Source organism: Myotis daubentonii, chromosome 5 (assembly GCF_963259705.1).
Source record: "Myotis daubentonii chromosome 5, mMyoDau2.1, whole genome shotgun sequence".
NCBI lineage: Eukaryota > Metazoa > Chordata > Mammalia > Chiroptera > Vespertilionidae > Myotis > Myotis daubentonii.
The window spans coordinates 53,655,693-53,676,175 of record NC_081844.1 but is presented as its reverse complement, the minus strand read 5'-3'; the positions used below and the strand labels follow the sequence as shown (position 1 = coordinate 53,676,175).

General features: G+C 45.0%; 1 protein-coding gene across 9 annotated transcripts in view; it reads left to right on the top strand.

The window, feature by feature from the left end:
- The window catches only part of TRIM2 (tripartite motif containing 2), a 97,435-nt gene that overhangs the window by 17,309 nt on the left and 59,643 nt on the right, over nucleotides 1-20,483 (top strand). The window lies entirely within an intron of this gene.

The window sequence follows — 20,483 nt, the reverse complement described above, 5'->3', positions numbered from 1 at the left end:
CCCGGGGTGAGCGAGCACCCCGGCCCTGGCGGGGCCACAGCGGCCGAGGCAGAGTCGCCCCGGTCTCGCAGTAAGTCAGGGCTCGGGCGGTGGTGCAGGCTGAGCGCCGCCGCACCGCAGGCCTGGCCCTGCCCTCCTGGAACCGGCCCGGGGCGAGGTCTGGGCGGACGGAGGTGTGCGGGAAGCCTGCAGACACTCTTCCGGATCCCGGCTGGGATCCTGGCTGGGCTCCCGGCTCGGCGTTAGAAGCCACCCTGGAGCCGGAGCTGGCGCTGGGGGCGGCGGCTGCTGGCGCTGTCCGTGGGGCTCGACCTTGACGTTGCCTCGCTCCCAGGCTGGGCCGGCGGAGGTCTCCGGGGGTGGGAACCATTTGCCATTCCTTAAAGAGTGTAGCGCAAAGCTTCGGAAGTAAAGCTTTTAACATCCTTTTGCACGGAGGCGGGGGGGGGGGGGGGGGGGGATATTCTTCAATCTTAAAGCAGTAGCTTTAATGTTTGAAAACTATAGTTCCTCTCCCGTCCCCCTTCTTAAATTTTGGCCATTTCCCAAAAACTGCTCAAATAGATTTCCTCCCTATTAGTCTCAACTTTTATTCTCTGCCCAAGTTCATACTACAGTTCTGGCTTATTGGAGGCGGGGATGTGGGTTTTTGAGGCTTTTCAGGACTCCCTTTGATGGATGTGTTCTGAAAAGTACATGCTCCGTATTGAACACTTCATGAAAGGGCTGGGGCTGGGCAGGAAGGTTTGGAGCATGAAATGCCTGTCAGACGCAAACATTCTATGAACCCCAAATCCGTTCCCCCTGTAGTTCAACCCTATAGACTCTAGTATAGAGCAACTGGTTCCTTCTTCACCTCTTCTATCCTCTCCCCTTCACACACCCCCCCACCCCCTGCAAAACCATCAGCATTAATTTGTGAACAGAGACAGCTTTAGGTTAAAATGGGTTTTTAATAGTTAATTTTAGAGCACTTAGAATTCCAGGCATCCAAAGATTGGGTTAGTCCTTCGAGTGGGAGGGTGGTGGTTCTGCAGCCGTATACACACCAATGCCTTTTTTCAGTAAATAGCTTATAGCTTATTTTCTTCTAAAAATAGAGATTAACCTTTACCTCAGTGTCATAAGAATATAGTTGTGGGTATTATTGCATGACAACCTGCATTTCCGGGTTCCTTTCCCAGGGGTGGGAGGAGGCACTGTGCTCTGTTCGCTGCCTCCCAGTTTTACTTGACCTCTAGTCTCAGATTTCCACCTGACTTCATCCTTGGCAGACCTAGTACCTGCCGTTCAACTGTAAGAAACACAAGAGCAGGAATGATTTAGAATACTTTGACTACCACAGCATTAACCAAAGATGCAAAACATTTCACTGAATTCTTTGTGACACACAAACATTACCTTTCCTTCTTCAAATTTAGGTACAGCAATTAAACATCAATTTTTAAAAACAAACAAAAACTCCTTCTTCCATCCCCCTCCCTTGGTTAAATATGGATTTGGCTGAGTCAAGGTAGGCCACCTAAGCTAATGAAATGTCTTCATGGCGAGATAATTCGGTCACGATCTGGACTGGTATATGGACTCTTTTTGATAGATGTGTTCTGAAAAGTACATGCTCCATATTGAAAACTTCATGCTGCTCACAACTCAGATAGAGGGTTGGGGATAGACAGGCAGGTTTGGAGCATGAAATGCCTGTCAGACTCAAAGCATTTTATGAACCCCAAATCTGTTCCTCCTGTAATTCCCCCTGGGTACAGAAGGTTAACACCAGTTCTTATTCTTTTCCCTGTAGCCTCTCTTTTTTTTTTTTTTTTTTTTTTGCCCCTTTTCCATACTATCCCATGGAGGTACCTACGATGACTTTACTTGGGATCGTGGAATCTAGAATAGTACTCTTCAGTGTCAAGGTTTGTTTAGAGGACAGTGTCCCCTTATCTGTATTCTCAGAACTTTTTTTTTTTCCAAATCCTGCCTTTATTTTTCTGGAAAATTCTGTGTCTATTAAATCCTCTATTGGAAATTCCATTGTATCTTTCAAAATTAAATGTGGCACCTACATCTGGAATTATTTCTCCTGCATCATCATTTGAATGTTGACTTGCATGGTTTCCTGATTGTCTGGTCAGCTTTTTTTTTTTTTCTGCTTCATATTGAAACACAAGCAGAAGGATCTTCTTATAAAATCTATATATATAAAATCCTAAGCGACCCGTTGGCTTTTCTACCATTCGACCGGTTGACTGTTTGATCAGTTGCTATGACACGTACTGACAACCAGGGGGCAGATGCTTCTCGCAGGAGCTGCCTCCTGGTGGTCAGTACGCTCCCACAGCAGGAGCACTGCTCTGCTGACCTTTCGGGTGCCAGACTCTGGGCTCACAGCTGGCGAGCGCAGCTGCGGCAGTGCAAGCCTCTCCCACCTCTGTGGCTACCTGAGTGGCGGCGGGCAGGCGCAGCGGGGTCAGGGTTAGTGGGAGCAGCACAGCGCTGGTCAGGGCTTGGACTCCTCCCCGACTGCCTGCTGCTTCGCTTCACACACTACTACACCCCCCAGCGGGTACTGGATTGCGAGAGGGTATAGGCCAGGCTGAGGGACCCCACCCATGCGTGAATCTGTGCACTGGGCCTCTAGTATGAATATAAATGGGTTAGGGAGTCTCCTTGAAAATTAGCAGCATACACTCTGACCTTTTCTTTGGTCTGCCGTTGGGTTGAATTCTGCCCTTTGAATTTCTGTTCACTGACTACTTTGGAAAAAAACTGGATATTGACCTTGGGTTTCATGAGTAATCTGTTTATTTGGCCTTTTCTGAGCAGCAGTAACTCACCACCTCTCCAAGTGCTGCTTGGTGCGAATTTGCCTGTTCACTAGAGATAACTCAATAGGGTAATCCAACAATGCACAAGGAACCTTTAAAAATGCCATCCTGAAATCTGGGAAGAAAACATTTCACAACTTTCTTCTTTTCTCCCCTCTCCATTCGTGGTTTACACCAAATCCATCTTGGGTTACAGATTCCCAAAGGGCATTTTCACTTGATTTGTACAGGCTCTAAAGGTTTATGTTGGCAGGTGCTGGCAGGATGCTTTTGTAGCTGCTGCTAATGATGCAGATGGAACAATGATGGCTTTCCTTTTGGGTTTCATGAGAAAATACAGCCCAGTGTCTGGTTGAGGAGCCTCTCAGAGACTACTATCATAAAAGTCTTGAGTCAAGGCTGAGTTACTGTCATACTATATCGCCAACATATTTCTTATACTGTCATGTGTTAGACCTTAAGTCTGACCTGCTAGTTGGCAGGTCTGAAAGAGCCCCTACCAGTCATCTGTGTGTTTAGCTTATTATCTTCTCTGGAAGAGGATGGTCTTTCATATGGATAGTATTTGGTCTTGGAGTTCGAAGAATTGGCAAGTGGAACCTTAGAGATAAGTAAGTAGAGGGGAAATGAAAGGGAATAAATCCTAGGGCACTGAGTCACTGTTTACTGGCCAGGCAGCTTTTATGTATTTTTTGAGCGTTTAGTGGAAATTCAACCTCAGAAACTGAGCTTTTGTTGGCAAACATTTTGTCTAACTAATACTGGTTCCTTCCTATGGAAAACGATTATTTTTGCATATCCTGACTTGGAATCTCATCTTAATCCTTGGACAGAAATATCCTCACCCTAGAATTTCCACTATGTTCTTTTTTATAACACACTGGATGTCTAGGTGAAATTTATTTAGGCAGAAGGGCTGGCCAGGAAGATTAGGATGTGTCCTGAGTCAGACAAGAATACCGTGTCTGTCAGCATCTTTATTAATTTATGACAGTGTAAATGTGCTCCAATAGAAGCTGTGGCTGCCGATTCAGTGCAATGACTCAGCCTAAGAAGTGCAGGCTGTTGGATCCAGAGCAATTTGTAGAAGTGTGCTGGAGGCAACTGCAGTTCTGGGAGGTGATTAGCCTTTTAAATCACCATCTCCTTATTGTAAGTGTTGCTCAGGTTTCAGAATGCCTGCCGTTGAAGGGTGTCTTTTTTCGTTTAAATGTAGTCATTCGTTTCAACGGAAATATCCTGAGAGGCAATGTCTTGCTGAGCTGGGTATCTCCCATCAGGATCCGGACGAGCATTTCGGGCCTCTCATTGCTGACCTTCAGGGATCGTGACTTTGAGGTCCAGAAAGCAAACAAAATGAAACCTCTCAGTTTAAGACACCTGAAAAGAGAGATCTGACATAACACCCAGAATGTGAAAGATTAGATAGACTCAGTTGTGTTTAACTTGTTCTGTCCAATCAGGTAGAAGAAAGGAAAGATGTTTTTCAAGCTGAGTCTGCCAGCCAACAGGACTTATTGAGCAGATATTATGTTTCAAGGGCCCTGCTTTATGATCTGAAAAAGTACAATAGCGTAAAAGGCAGAACATAAGCCTTCAAGGAATTTTCAAGCCGGGGTGGTCTCTTCAAACATTAGTGAGCATCCTCTTTCACCTGTTCACTGACTTCCTCACCTGGGAAACCAGGTCAAGCCCTATGGTAGGACCCTCTTCCCTTGTCCAGCTACACCTGCTTCCTGAGGGAATCAAGACGGTCCCTTGAGTCCAGTGGTTGACCTATGAATCAGGAGGTCAGGGTGTGATTCCCGATCAGGGCATATGCCTGGGTTTCAGGCTCAATCCTCAGAAGGAGGTGTGCAGGAGGCAGCTGATCGATCAATGATTCTGTCTCATCATTGATGTTTCTCTCTCCTTCTCCCTTCCTTTCTCTGAAATCAATAAAAATATATTTAAAAATATAAAAAGATGGTCCCTTGGCCTAAGCTTTGCTTCCTTTGGTAGTGAAAGGTGTTTGTTCTTGGTTCTTTCAACATGACCTGCATGAAGTGACACTTGCTACCTAACCCCAAGCTCCTATTTGTTGATTGGCTTTATTCCTATAATGTGTTCAATAGTTAAGTGGGCTAGCACCAAAAGGACCAGAGGGTAAATGATAGATATCCTTGAGCTTTGCCTTAATTAAGAGGATGAGATCAGGTCTCCTTAATCATGGACCTGTCCTAGCCTCTCAGACTAAACAAAGAACTGTCTCTTTTTCTGACTACTTGCAATTTATTTAAATTAGTGTTGCACATTCAACAATAGAGTCAAAGCTATATAATAAAACCTCCCAGAAGGGTGAGTTTTCTTGGCCTTTGACTAGGGATAAAAAAAAAAAAAGGCATTAGCCACATTGAATTAGATTTGCATCTTGTTAGCTGCCTGTATCTCCTTGACTATGGGACTTAGTGGGAAGGGCCCATCTATCTTATTTGCTGGGCAGACTGCCTTAGTTATGATTCTGCTGGGAATTAAAATAGTGAACTAGAAGCATAGGAGGGGAAAGGAAAAGGGCAGGAACTTGCAGGATAATCAAAAGAAGGGAAGCTTCAGGGTCAGTTCTTACCCCCCCCTTTTCTTTTGTTTTTTGTAATTCAAGATTAGGTATAGTTTGCCTTAGCAGCACACAGGCTATTTCAGTGGGTAGTAATCTCCTTGGTGTTGGTGAGTGAACTATCTCCTTGCAGATTTGGGGCAGCTGGCTCCTCTTTGTTGTTTGGCATATGTCCAGGGCTGCTTCTATATTTGCAAATCTTGCGTGAATTTTGGGACACCCTAACCCCATGCCTTAGATTTTACTTGTGAAAGGCTAAATAATTGCCACGTTAGACAAAGAAGGAGATTGTAAGAGTGAACCTCTCATGAAATGTAAGCACACATTTTGGATCCCCCCTTTTTAGCATGGCCAATCAGAAGTCACCAAGGAAAGTGGATAAAAAGGTACTCTAATGGGCTGAATGTTGCCTTTTTGGTTGCTGCAGAAAACAAATGGCCAAGACTCAGTGTCTTTCTCTTCTAAATCTAAGCCAATAATTAAGCCACTGATCAAAACCAAATTTCACTAATGGTTACAGAACATGGTCTCCAGATTCCTGTACCATTAGAAAGAATTCTTTTTTACAAAACTATTTCCATTTCAGAGAAGCGATGCTTCATCCATCTGTTACACTCTGCAACAAATGAGCCTTAAATGACAAATGTTCTATTTGCCCCAGGTCATACGGAAGTCACATTGTCATGTTGTACAATGAAGTGATGTGACAGGGTGCCATTTGCTTAGAGGAAGGATGAGCGGAGGCAGACTGCAATCGTTTTGCTTTTTCCCTATATTCGGCCATCAAACATCAATTACCCTTTGAGGGCCCTTCATTTCCTCCCTCCCTGAATGTCTCAGTAGAGAAACCTGAAGTACAAAGCAGTTCATGCCTCAAGGCTAAATCCCACTCAAAGCCAAACCATCCACCAAACCATAAAAGATCTAAGAGCTTGGAAAGGGATGGGGTTGGAGTGAAGGGTATGGGGGGGGGGGGGGCCCTGTGCAAAGTGCTTCTTTTTCTTGTGAGGTTTACTGTAATATCTCCACTTCATCTATAGACTCCACGGAAGAAGTTGTCTTTTATTCATCTTTAATACAATGTCATGGCTAGAAAACAAACTGGGTTTCTCAGGGATTTCCTCTAGAAGGATTTTACTTGTATTCCACATACACTGTTTTGCTTAAACAAAGTTTCTAAATCTTTTTTTGTTTTGTTTCTGACTGGTTAATAAACATCTATTACAGCTCAAATTCATATTACTTTCTAAAAAGCCTTTACAATATCAAGAATGGGAAATAATGAAGAATTTGCTTTAAATAGTTAAAGTAGTTTCCGTAATAGGAGGAAGACAGATTGGTTGGGTGATGAAATTCTGAATTCCATCTGCATGGGAGCTGGTTTTCATTTGTAATATGATACAAAAATATTCTTGGCATATTTGGGGCTTAATGTACATAGGATGCTCTGTACTAAAACCAAATCTAGATAGAACTAAATAGGTTACTTCTCCTAGGCTTTCTTCCCTAACCATTTTCTCTTCAAGTCCCTTGGATAAGTGCATTCACCGAAGTGCTGCCTGTTCTCTCTATGAGTAGTTTAATCTTCAGTCTCCATTATTCAGCCCTTCAGCTGGTATCTGTGGGTGGCTGATCAAGGGGACTGGAGTTCACCAGCAGACCAGAGGGAGGGAGTCATTCCAAATGGGAACACTCAGAACTCCTGCTTATGTCCTAGGTCTGTTTTTCAGTTCCTAGAAATCCATGGTCCAGCTTTCTGAATTTTACACATCCTGACTGCTACAATAATTATACTCTTAATATGCATGCTGTATTTGACACCTACAACTTAAAAATGACCACTTGATTCACTTGAAATCTCTGGCCAGCGTATAAGTTTTGTGGAACAAATACCAAAGGTAAAGAAAAAGTTAATTCAACCCCTTTAAAATAGAAACATTTAAATAGAAAAAAAATCTAAATTCATATGGCTGGTTTTGCAAAAAAAACTTGTTGGTTTGGGGCATGTGAATATGGACTCTGTATATTACTAAAGCTCATCTTCATTAGAATTGGGGCGAGGGTTTGTCTCTTCCTTAATTCAAGATGCTCAAGGGATGAACCATATTCAGAGTCTTAAGTTGACAGAGGTTGACTTGCCTGTGTATTGCAGGCATATTTTATCAATTCTTGGTTAGCTTTCAGTCTGAAACCCAGTTTCTGGAATTCAGTTACAGAAAAAACAAACAAACAGAAAATAACAACCCCAAAACAAAACATTAACCTCTTCACTTAGGCATAACCTTGTGGATTTATTGCGCTAGAGCTGATTATGTCAGGGACTGTCAGTTATTTCTTCTGAGAGCCTGGGATGCTGCATGCCTTAAGATAGACGGGGGGTGACTATAAGCTTTCTATCTTTTATTCGTGAAGATAGCCCTGCTGACCCACCAGGACGTGCTTTACAGTTTTCTCCATCCCTCTCCTCACTCTTTATTAGTCATGAAATTTATTGGCCCCTGTGGCATGCATCCAGATGAACCAGCTCATGAGGGTCAAGCCCATAATTTCATCAGCGTAGCAGTTAACTAGCTGAGCTAACTTGGCACTGAGATGATAGAATGATTTAGTCTCACATTTGAGCAAATCTTTACCTTAAAAAAATCACTTCCACATAAATTATTCTATCTTATCTTTATAATGACTCTGAGACATAACATGTTAAAGGTAAGGAAAGTGAGGCTCCAAGAAGTTCAGCGATTTTTCCAGTAACAGAAGATTTAGGACTCGCACCTAGGGCCATGGTCGGCAAACTGCGGCTCGCGAGCCACATGAGGCTCTTTGGCCCCTTGAGTGTGACTCTTCCTAAGCCTTAGGAGTACCCTAATTAAGTTAATACCAGTGTACCTACCTATATAGTTTAAGTTTAAAAAATTTGGTTCTCAAAATAAATTTCAATCATTGTACTGTTGATAGTTGGCTCTGTTGACGAATGAGTTTGCCGACCACTGACCTAGGGCATCCTTCTCACTTAACCAAAATGCTCAGTGATACTTGATTGTATAACAAATGATAAAATCATGCAGTAATAGTTTTATTGAAAAAGCAAATGTAGGAAGGTGTCTGGAAAAGTGGTTTGCAATAGAAGTTAGTCACTTAAAATTTAACTCTAGACCCAAGAATATCACATGAGGAAACTATGTGAAAAGGACATAATCAAGTGTCAACTTACATGATACAGAGGACAAGTATGACAGTTCAGAGAAGAGGGAGACAACCATTGGCCAAAAAGTCAGGGACAGTATAATTGAGGAAGAAGGACTACAGTTCGTGCTTAAAGAATGTGCAAGTTCAGGTGGAAGAGAGAAGTGGGTAGGGCATAATAGGCTGTTGGGAACATCCCAAGAAAAGGTGGAGAGCCATCGTCCAGATGGGGATTAGCAGGGAGACCTGTGTTATTGGAGGGGGCTGCCCAGAAGCTGTGGGAATTAGGTTCAATAGGGAGGATGGGGCCAAATCAAACAGGACCTTTAGTGATAGGCAGAGAAACGTGGACTGATGTTGATGTCAGGTATGTGGGCAGGGTTGGTTCCTTCTGAGGGCTGTGAGGGAGAATCTGTTCTGTGACTGTCCCTAGCTCCTGCTAGCCTCTGGCACTCTTTGGCTTGTCGATGGTGCTCTCCCTGTGTCTTTCTTCTATGCATGTCTCGGTGTCCAAATTTCTCCTCTTCATAAGGACACCGGTCAGATTGTATGAAGGCCCATCCTAATGACCTCATTTTCACTTGATTACCTCTGTGAAGACCCATTTCCTAATAAGATCACATTATGAGGTCCTGGCACCTCTCATAGGAGAGTGAATTCAGGAGGAGCAGCAGAAGGGTCTGTGCACTTGGGGACGGGAAGTGGCAGTGGGAGGGGTGAGAACTGGAGAGTGAAGGTGGTGATGAGTTGAATTCAAGGTTGGATTGCTGAGCTGAAGATGATGTGGAACAACCATGTGGAGATGTCAAGCAGGCTGTTGGGTTCACAGTTCTGGGCTCAGAAGAAAGGTCTTAGGAAACAAAAATTTTGGATATAGATCTAGAGAGGGAAAGAAATTATAATACTAAGCATTGACTGTTAACCAGGCACAGTCCATATGCTTTCCATGACTTCTCTCTTTAATCTTTTCAACAACCATATATAATAGATACTGGACATTCAGAAGTACCCTGCTCAGGTATCTCACTATTAATAGAGGATCCATATACATACGTCTACACCCAAATTTCCCACATGTGACCGTGACTGTGATCCACAGCACAAACATATGTTACGATGTGGTTTACAGGCGTATATTTCAAGGAAACAAAAGTTGCATGAGGTCACACTCAGCCCTCTGCTGTGTTCTATTTGATTTCATTGTTTAAACAAGCTGATTGAAACCCAGCCTGATGCCCAATCCACTCTTGAAACCCACAGTTTTAGAATTACGGTTTAGCATCCTCCTGCAAAGAGCAGCAGGTTAGGAGGGAACTTCGCTTCCAGGTGCTTTTAAGTGAAAAGTATAACAAGATGAGTAGCAAATCTCTTCTGCCAAATCATGCCCCGAGGACGTGTCTGTAGAACGGACTAGCTCTTCAGCAGCGAGTCATTTACAGCTGTCACATGCATTTATGGGGATTTAAGCCATTTTTGCTGCCAGGTTTTTCCATTGGTTGGTGCAGGAAAAGATGCAGATGCACTTAACACGAGAATTTTGAAGTCGTTAGTTCTGACATTGCTGCAGGATTGCATGGCAGCAGAATTTGGGCGCACAGCCCAAAACAAACCAGCCCCGTGCCTGCGCTACCCTGTGATGTGAGTCCTGCGGACGGTAATTGCAATCGGAAAGAATACCTCCAAGGCGGAGGTTATGGAATATGACAGTTAACATCTTGCCGAGCAGGAAATGGTTTTGCTGGCAGGACATTAGGAATTCACTCCCAAAATATATCATAGACCCTGAATGCATTCATCTTTTCTTCCACTTCATAGGAAGGAGGGAAACGTTCCTTTTCACTAGAATGAACCCCTGCTGAGTGGCCCTCTGCCTCCTTGCCCACTCCAGGGCCTCACCCCCTCAGCTAACCCTTCCTTCCCTCTTGGGCTCCATCATTTTCTCCTTTAGCGTGGCTTCCCTTCTATCTGACTTCTAATCCATCCTGGGAGATTGGATGCCCCTTAGCAGAAGGACTTGCAAAAAGCCCCTTAGCAGAAGGACTGTGTGGGGAGGGCAGTGGTTCCGAGACTGCATGCTTGTCAAAACTCATGGACTTGAACAATAGACAGAGCAAATTTTACTATATGTAAGCTATATATTTTTTTAAAAACATGACTTTAAAATAAAAGCCCCCCTTACCCTTTTCTTAATCCTACTGCCCTGTGATTATCACCCTCTCTCCTTCCTCCCTTTCCTTGACACTTTCCCCACCATCCTCCTATTAGCTAAAACACAGTGGCGTTTACTGGTTGGTGGGGGAGGCAGCTCTAACCAAGCAAGCAAATAGATAAATCCTTAGGGATTGTGACATTTGCAGTGTGACCTTGGGAGCCAAGTGCCCAGTGAGGAGCTTACACCTCCCTCATGAAGACCCAGTAATTTTGCTATTTACTAAGGAGAGGCCACCTCTTTCTCTGGATTTAAGATCTCAGAATGCAGTAGTGGGTTGACTGATACATGAAAATCCAGAAACAGAGAGACAGAATGGATGATGGAGGCGAGAACCAAAGCCGGAGGCCACAGGAAGGCTGGGTAAAGAGGTCCCAGAATGCTGCGTGGAGAGCCCTGGCCGGTGGCAGGAACAGAAAACTAGAAACGACATCTGTTTTTATAATGAACTAGGGGCCCGGTGCACGAAATTCGTGCACTGGGTGTGTGTGTGTGGGGGGGAGTGTCCCTCAGCCCAGCCTGCCCCCTCTCACATACTGGGAGCCCTCAGGCGTTGACCCCCATCACCCTCCAATCGCAGGATTGGCCCCCAGCCCAGGCCTGATGCCTTGGCCAGAGGCGTAGACCCCCATCACCCTCTGATCGCCTGATCGGCCCCTTGCCCAGGCCTGACGCCTCCGCCAGAGGTGTCAGGCTTGGACAGGGGACCCCCATCTCCCCCTGATCACTGGCTCTGGCCCCCGCCCAGGCCTGAGGCCTCTGGCCCAGGAATCATGCCTGGGCAGGGGACCCCCATCTCCCTCTGATCACTTGATCCGACCCCCGCCCAAGCCTGACGCCTCTGACCCAGGCTTCAGGCCTGGGCAAGGGGACCATCATATCCCCCCAATCCCCGGCTCAGCCCCCTGCCCAGGCCTGATGCCTCGGCCAGAGGAGTTGAGCCTCATCACCCTCCGATCACCAATCACCGGATAGGCCCCTTGACCAGGCCTGAGGCCTCTGGCAGAGGTGTCAGGCCTGGGCAGGGGACCCCCAGCTCCCCGCGGTTGCAGGCTCCGCCCCTGCCCAGGCCTAACACCTCTGGCCTAGGCGTCCGGCCCGGGCAGCGGGGACCTGCAGCTGCAGCGGCCGCGCGATCGTGGGCTTCGCTTTAGGCCCAGGCAAGGGACCCCTAGCTCCCGGGACTGCCAGCTTCGACCGTGTCCAGCTCCCATCGCTGGCTCCACCCCTACTTCCTGCTATCACTGGCCAGGGCGGCAAAGGCGCCTGATTCTCTGATCATGGCTGGGGGGCAGGGCAAAGGCAGCCCCAGGACCGCCTTTGCCCTGCCCCCCAGTCTTAGCTCCCCCCTGGGTTTCCGATCACTGTCAGTGGCAGGGGGCTTCTTCCTGCTTTCCCTTTCGCCTCCCTGCATTGTGCCTACATATGCAAATTAGCCGCCATCTTGTTGGCAGTTAACTGCCAATCTTAGATGGCAGTTAATTTGCATATAGCCCTGATTAGCCAATGAAAAGGGTATCGTCGTACGCCAATTACCATTTTTCTCTTTTATTAGATAGGATAAGCTTTTTGGACAAGTCTATTAAGACTGGGTTCTCCCACTTCTTGGGGACAAACACACATGTGTTAATAGCTTTTTAAAAATAGAATGGCTTTTCTACCCAGGCCCTTCAGGGAGCATGAAAGAGAAGGGACCCCACCGTGCCAGCCAGCCAGCCCTGCCAGCAGCACAGGTCTTGAGTAAATCTCTGTGCTTTTCTCACTTTGGCCTGTTGTCAAATTTGACTAGATTAAAAGGCTAACTGCTAATGATTTACTGTCCACTCTTCTGCGTTTGTTTTAGTGTCAGATTTTTATTGTTAAGGTCATTCTGAAGATACACAGCTTCTTAACTATACAAAGTCGGTACAGTACTTAGCCTCCATCTAGTAGTTACACAGTGGTCGGCAAACTCATTAGTCAACAGAGCCAAATATCAACAGTACAACGATTGAAATTTCTTTTGAGAGCCAAATTTTTTAAACTTAAACTATATAGGTAGGTAGATTGTTATTAACTTAATTAGGGTACTCCTAAGGCCTAGGAAGAGCCACACTCAATGGGGCCAAAGAGCCGCATGTGGCTCGCGAGCCGCAGTTTGCCAACCACTGGGTATGTCTTGTCTCTTTTTTTTCTTTCCAGTCCCAGGAGTCTGCCTTCTCTGTGAATCCCCTTCTAACAGGATGTCGTGGTTTATTTTTTCCCTGCCCTCGGCCATGTGGACGGGCCAAGTTTTAGCCTTTTACTGTCCTCATCCCTGGCGTGGCTTCCTGTTTCTCAGTCATCTTGGGAACTCCTGCCCTTTGACTGCCCAGTTTGCATGTTCCTCAACTCTAAGCCATTAACTCTTCAAGCTCTACTATGAGAGCTGTTTGTTATTCTGCAAATATAGTATTTTCATTCTCACTTGGCAAAACCTGTGCTTGTTGTATTTCTAATCGATTCTGTTACGGAACAATGTCCACAAAACTTCCGTCCTTATCCTGTAACCGGGCAGCCTGCACAGATGTCCACTCCTAGGTCTGCGTGTAAAGAGAGGGCAGGGCGGCAGTTGGAGAGAGGCATGCACCCAGGCCTGAGTTCTGCGTCAGACTCTTTGCCGCTTGCTAGTTGGATGGCGTGGGGGGAGTCACGCCCTCTCCCCAGACCTGTTTCTTTGTCTATATCAGCAGTTCTCAACCTGTGGGTCACCAACCTGTGGGTCACGACCCCTTTGGGGGTCAAACGACCCTTTCACAGGGGTCGCCTAAGACCACCAGAAAACACATATGTAATTATATATTGTTTTTGTGATTAATCACTATGCTTTAATTATGTTCAATTTGTAACAATGAAAATACATCCCGCATATCAGATATTTACATGACGATTCATAACAGTAGCAACATTACAGTTATGAAGTAGCAATGAAAATAATTTTATGGTTGGGGGTCACCACAACATGAGGAACTGTATTAAAGGGCCGTGGCATTAGGAAGGTTGAGAACCACTGGTCTATATGATGGCGATCGGACTGGATATGGCCACCGAGCTCCAGGTACTCTGAAGAGATGCCTCAGGGACCCTGCCAACCTGTGAGCTGACCTTGTTGGCAGGGCCCCCGGGACTGGGACCAGTTCTTCAGAGAAAGTTTTTGTGGCTTTAAAACCACGGGGCTGTATCATCTCTATGGTTCTTTCCAACTTTCAATGCCTCTGATTCTATAAAAGGATGGAGGGTCTTGTGCCTTCCTGCTCCCAGTAACTGGTGGAGGGAGAGGCCCGGCCAGTGCAAGCAGGGGGTGGGTGAGGAGCCAGACCTGGAGCTGTGGGCAAGAACGGAGCCCCACTGTGGGATTGGAAAGTGATGGAGTTAATGCCCACGGTCTTGGTCTGAGATTGGAGAGCCACTTGACACAGGGGTGGCTCTTACCCCTTTAGAGCAGGGTGGGGAACCTTTTCTCTGCCAAGGGCCATTTGGATATTTATAACATCATTCGAGGACCATACAGAATTCTCAACTTAAAAATTAGCTGCTATATTTGGTCAACCATTTAATTAATTCACCCCTAATGCCTTGGCAGGGCCAGACCAAATGATTTCTCGGGCCTTATATGGCCCACAGGCCGGAAGTTCCCCACCCCTGCTTTAGAGGCACCAATGCCACAGCACATGGTGGGGTAAAGACGAAAGAAAAGGCCAGGTTCTTTGACCTTGGGCTTGTGTACTTGATGGGTAGGAAAGGAGCATTGGGTTCGGTGGGGACATCCTCGCCAGGGTTCCTTGCCAGATCCCAGTTCCTCACTTTTCCTCTTCTAAAGAGGTTTTTGCTTGCTTTCTTCATCAGATAGCAGTTAAAACAGAGGCAATGCTGAAGGGAGTTGGCAGGTTATCTATGACTCAGACGATGTGTACACATCTGTGTCCGGGCCCTGTTCCCAGAGGAGAGCCCCCTGAGTTAGAGGGCACGACTCTGACATCCGACCTCGAGGATGCTCACCACTGAGCCACGCCAGCCTGGCAACACATGTTTTTTTAAGGATGTACAAGAGCAGTTTTGACTCTTGGAATGGCTTCATAAGAAAGCCTTTGCATTTCCTTTGAGTCAAGGGAAACAAGTTTAATTATTAATTGCTATGTGTATGGAACATGGCCTTTTAAAATAGCATTAGAGAAAGAATTTTTGGCTTGTGAGGCATTTCATATACTAGACAGTAAAACTCTTCCTAGATTGCAGTGGAAAGGAGAACACAATGTGCTATCTCCATCTATAGATGGAGATAGGCAGGGGTGGAGGCAGGGAAAGAAGGGGGATAGGAATTACGTGGCATTTCCTGGGGGCTCTGCCTGTTCTTTAACAAAATCATATGCAATCTGATTTATTCTTTTTCTAAGATTTTTTATTTTTAAAAAATATTTCAAAATTGATATTAGAGAGAGAGAGAGAGAGAGAGAGAGAGAGAGAGAGAGACGAAGAGAGAGAAAAGCATCAATTTTTTGTTCCACTTATTCATGCATTCATTGGTTGCTTCTTGTATATGCCCTGACCGGGGATTGAACCCAAAACCTTGGCATATCAGCACAACACTATAACCAGCTGGTCTACCCAGCCAGGGCACAATCTGATTTCTATGTTGGTGAGACTTGGCCTGTTTTCAGGCAGGTCTGTCCTTGCGTGCTCTCATTTTCTGTAGCCTTCTTTACCCACCACACATTCAGTCTCTCTTCACTTCTGTGTGTAGAATTGAAGGGTGTTGTGGCCCGCTGGGCAGACCTTACAGCTGGGTTTCTCTGCACAGCACTGAGAAGTGTACACACAGCTCATCTTTGTGCCTGTGGGGGACAGTGTGCCTTTGTCTACAAAACACAGGCGATGGTGCATCCAAGGAACTGATTTTCTTTTCCATTTCTTAACTTGTGCACAAGTAAATTGTCGATAGTGTTTACTTATCTTTGCTTGTGCACAAATAAATTGTAGGTATTGTTTTTCTTATAGGAGATTTTCACCATCCTTGGATGGGTTTATAACCTTGTTAGAGTTAGTGGGGCCTGTGTCTTGAATTAGGGTATTATGGACCCACTAAGTAGATTTTCTTTTGAAGCAAAATCCATGAAAGAAAGTGCCAGCCATTTCATTAGGCTTGATCAGAAGTGGCTGAACTATAGCCTGTGGGCCAAGTCCCGCCCACTGCCTGTGAGCTAAGAGTGGTTTTACATTTTTTAATGCTTTGGGGGGTGGGGGGGAGGAATAATATTCTGTAATATTTTAGTGAATATAAATGTAGGTTTTTGAAGCACAGCGATACTCCTTCACTTACATATTACCTAGGACTGCTTTCACACAACAAGGAAAGAAGTGAGTAGTTTAAACAGATACTGTGTGGCCACAAAGACTAAAGGATGTACTGTTGGGCCCTTTAGAGAGAAAGTTGCTGACCCCTAGTCAACAACAATAGTTGACATCTTTTGAGTTTTACTCTATGCCAGGCCCTGTGCTAAGCATCTTTTTTATTTAATTTATCTTTACTGTTGAAAGTATTACAGATGTTCCCTGTGCTAAGCATCTTTGAGGTGTAACTTTATTTTTTTCATTTTCTATTGATTTGAGAGAGGAAGAGGGAGAGATTCGTTGTTCCACTTACTTATGCACTCATTGGTTGATTCCTGTATGTGCACTGACTGGGAATCGAATCTGCAACTGTGGCATGTGGGGACAAATCTGTAACCAGCTGAGCTACATGGCCTGGGCTGAGGTGTAACTCTTTTATCGCCATTTTACAGATGAGGAAAAGGATGGTCAGAGAGGTTGTACATTTCCCCCCAAATCACACGGCTGGTCAGTGTCAGAGCTGGGATTTGCAGACACGTCGTCTGATTCCAGGGTCTGGATTATCATCAACCTCCGAACACCATCCCAGTCGCTGGAGCAATACCCATGAGCACCCTTGGTGGGGCTGAGGTGGAGGCCACAGATAGAAATGATTTATTTGAGAGTGAACTTATTTTTCTTTATTTAATTGATTGCTTAACTGAGATTTTATGTTTGTCTCTCTCATGAAAGTGCATAAATTCCTTAAGGATAGTGACCGAATGTAGATTCCAGTACAGTGCCCAGCACATAGTAGAAGCTAAAGTAGAAGCTTATTGAATGAAGGAAATGGATGGGGAGTAAGGATAGAGCAGGAGAAAAGGGGAAGAAGAGAGACAGGAAGAAGAACTATATTATCAAGGAAGAGTGGGGTGCCCCAGCATTGGCCCTCAGGCCATGGATGGCTCCACTTGGCACCAAGGTGGCTTGCCTGGTACCAGGGTGTACGGTGTGGGCAGGACACCCTCGGCCTGGCAGGCTTGACCTGACTGGTGTGCATACCCCCTCTGCTGGGGCCTACCTGGCCCTATTCACCTGCCCCTGCCCCTCACCTCTGGTGGCACTGTGGCTTCCTGGCACACAGCCTGGACACATTGCTAGCCCTTGAGGGGGAGAGCTAAGCAAGTCAGTATTTATTTACTTTGGAGCATGTCTCCTTACCTTTTCAAAAAAACCACTGATTCTAAAGGTGAGACACTGGCTAAAGAGGACTCGTTTCTACTGGTCATTGACCACATGAAGCACCAGGCCTCTTACATCCATGCAAGAAACATCCAAACCTGTAGAGAATTTTTATAAGAGTTTATTTGATAACATATGCCAGGGAACAAGATCTTAAATGCTCCCAAGAATAAGTTTTGCAGCTTCTTTTATGCATTTTAAATTAAGGAGGGAAGGTAATAAAGGTTGGAGAAATCAAGGTGAGGGAATGGATTACAGGATAGTTAATAAGATTATGTGCTCTCTTGAGGGTTAATACCCTTCAGGGGTAGGGCTGGTATTTCAAAGATGTGGTAACTATAGGTAACTCCATTGTATGGTTATTGATTACCACAGGGAGATGAATAAAATCTAGTATTTTCAGAAGTCAAGCTGTATTATTTTAACTGTGCTTTTAAATTTAACCTCCGTTAACTAAGCATCTCTTGTTTGTGGTAGGCTCTACTTTCTGCTTCCCTGGAAAGGATGACTTTTCATCACATGGCACGTTCAAGTTTTTTGTTGTTTGTTTACGTGCTTGTTTTTGTTTTTGCCGCTTAAAATAAAAATGTCATGTAATTTTAATTCTCACAAAATAGTGTCTTATAATCTATATATATATAAGCCTAAGCAACTGAACGACCGGACGACCGGTCGACCGGTCAACCGGGCGCTATGACATGCACTGACCACCAGGGGGAAGACACTCAGTGCAAGAGCTGCCCCTTGGTGGTCAGTGCACTCCCACAGCCAACCTCCCACGGCCCCTCCCCCCACAGGCCAACCTCCCTCGGCCCTGGTCGGCCCCGATCGCTGGCCAGGCCGAGGGACCCCACCCATGCATGAATTTGTGCACTGGGCCTCTAGTTTTGTACTAAAACAGGCAGAAGTGGAGCCCTCGCTTGAATTAAGTATTGTACTCACTTTACTATCATATTGAAGAAAAGGATGCCAACTTGGAAGAGGTGTACTGTACTGCATCTAATAAGAAAGTGTAGCTTGGTCTGTGTGGTTCAGTGGTTGAGCATTGACCTATGAACCAGAAGGTCATGGATCAGTTCTTGGTCAGGGCACATGCCCCGGTTGCAGGCTCAATCCCCAGTGGGGGGCATGCAGGAGGCAGCTGATCTATGATTCTCTCTTATCATTGATGTTTCTTTCTCTCCTTTCCTCTCTAAAATCAATAAAAGTATAGTTAAAAATAAAATAAAAATATTTTAAAAACGAAAGTGTAAAAAACAAAGATAAATTTATGCAATTTTTTAAAAAAGAAAGTTTAAGTTTTATTTCCTTTGATTAGAATGAGAGAGGGCCCCAAACCTTTGGTTAATTCCAATTCTTACTGTTTACGAGTATGTTGTTTACCCATGCTTCTGAATTAAAATGGGTAGTATGTTTACTTAACTACCTCATTTGAGTTAGGCATATTATGCTAAGTGATGTGAAATGTTTCTCAACCTTATTAAAAGCTTAAAAAATTTGGACCTATTTGCACCACAAAACAACAACAATACACACACACACACACACACACACACACACAAGAACAAGGGACAGGGCTGGCTTAAAAGCTCTCACTAAAGAACTCTAGGCCTGGGGTGTGACTGCCCAGCAGGAATTTATGATCAGATCACTCAGGGAGGTACTTTCCATAGAACCCCGAATTTTGTTCATACAAGAACAAGGAGCAGATGAGCTTGAGCAGAGACCTTTTTTCCTGGGGCTGGCCTGGCATCAGGAGTTGGTGAGAGGACTCACCAAGAGCAACAAAGTAACACTCCAGCCTCTTGCTGACCTGGTGTCAAAGTGCTGGCAGACACCAGCACCAAGTGGTGAGAAGGCTGAGGGAGGCTGTGTCCAGGCGAGTATGATAAAAGTGTATCTATCTATCTCTTCTGATTTCGCATGATTCTGTCCATTCTGATTTATTGATTTATTTTATTTGCCATAAGAAAATAAATAATGGGGAGTATTGTATTACCGGTCCATTCTTCCCAAAGATAAATGTTTATTGAATCCCTACATGAACCAGGATCTAGTATTACAAAATGAGTCATTAGTCATTCTTAAAAGAACTCATAAATCTTGTGTTGGCAGTACTACTACAACTAAATACTCTACTACACATGTAGTGAGTACTTACTATATGTCAGGCACTGTGGTAGGTTCTCTTCATAGATTAAACCATTTTTTAAAATTTTATCTTTATTGTTGAAAGTATTACATGTGTCCCTTTTGTGTTTTCTTGCATTGACCCCTTACACCCCACCCCTTCCACTCCCAGGCCTTCACCCACTATTGCCTGTGTCCTTGGACTATGCATATATGCATATAAATTCCCCAGTTTATCCCTCCCCACCCACCCACCCACCCACTCCCTAGAGTAAACCATTTAATTCTCACAATTATCCTATGAAGTAAGTTATTACCCCCATTATACAGAGGAGGAAACTGAGGCACAGAGGGGTTCAATTACTTAGTCAAAGTCATCCTTGGCAGAGCCAGGATTCAAATCCACCGTGGCACCAGAGCCCACACTCTCTGTCACTGCACCACACAGATTCTGATGATAGTAACTTGAGACTTGCTGTGTTTCAGCAGGGTGCTAAGGCTCTTACACACTATGCATTTACTAATAGTCATCATGACAGCCTTATGAGGTAATATTTTACAAATGTACTTACAGAAGCAATGAGCAACCTGAACATAGAGCAAACACAGATGTATCTCCAGAGCCCGTGCCTTAATTACAGCTTCATGCTGACATTTGCGGTAGGGTTGTGATACTGGGTTATGAGTGATCCATGTGGCATGGTGCCACACATGCTGCTTAGGAAACTATTCTCTTCTGATTACATGTGTCGGGAGGCAGCCTCCTGCAGGTGATGGCAAGTTCCACTAACCTCAGATACCAAGGATATTGTCCGGGAGGAAAAATAATTTTCCTTCTAAGTTATTCTAGATGGTGTAATAATCAAATGGACATGAGGCAGATTATGGATAAAATGACCAATCTTATGATGTCTGTACATATGGGAGCTCCGTAAGATTATGGGGCAAGGACACCTCCCTCAGGAACTTAAGGCTT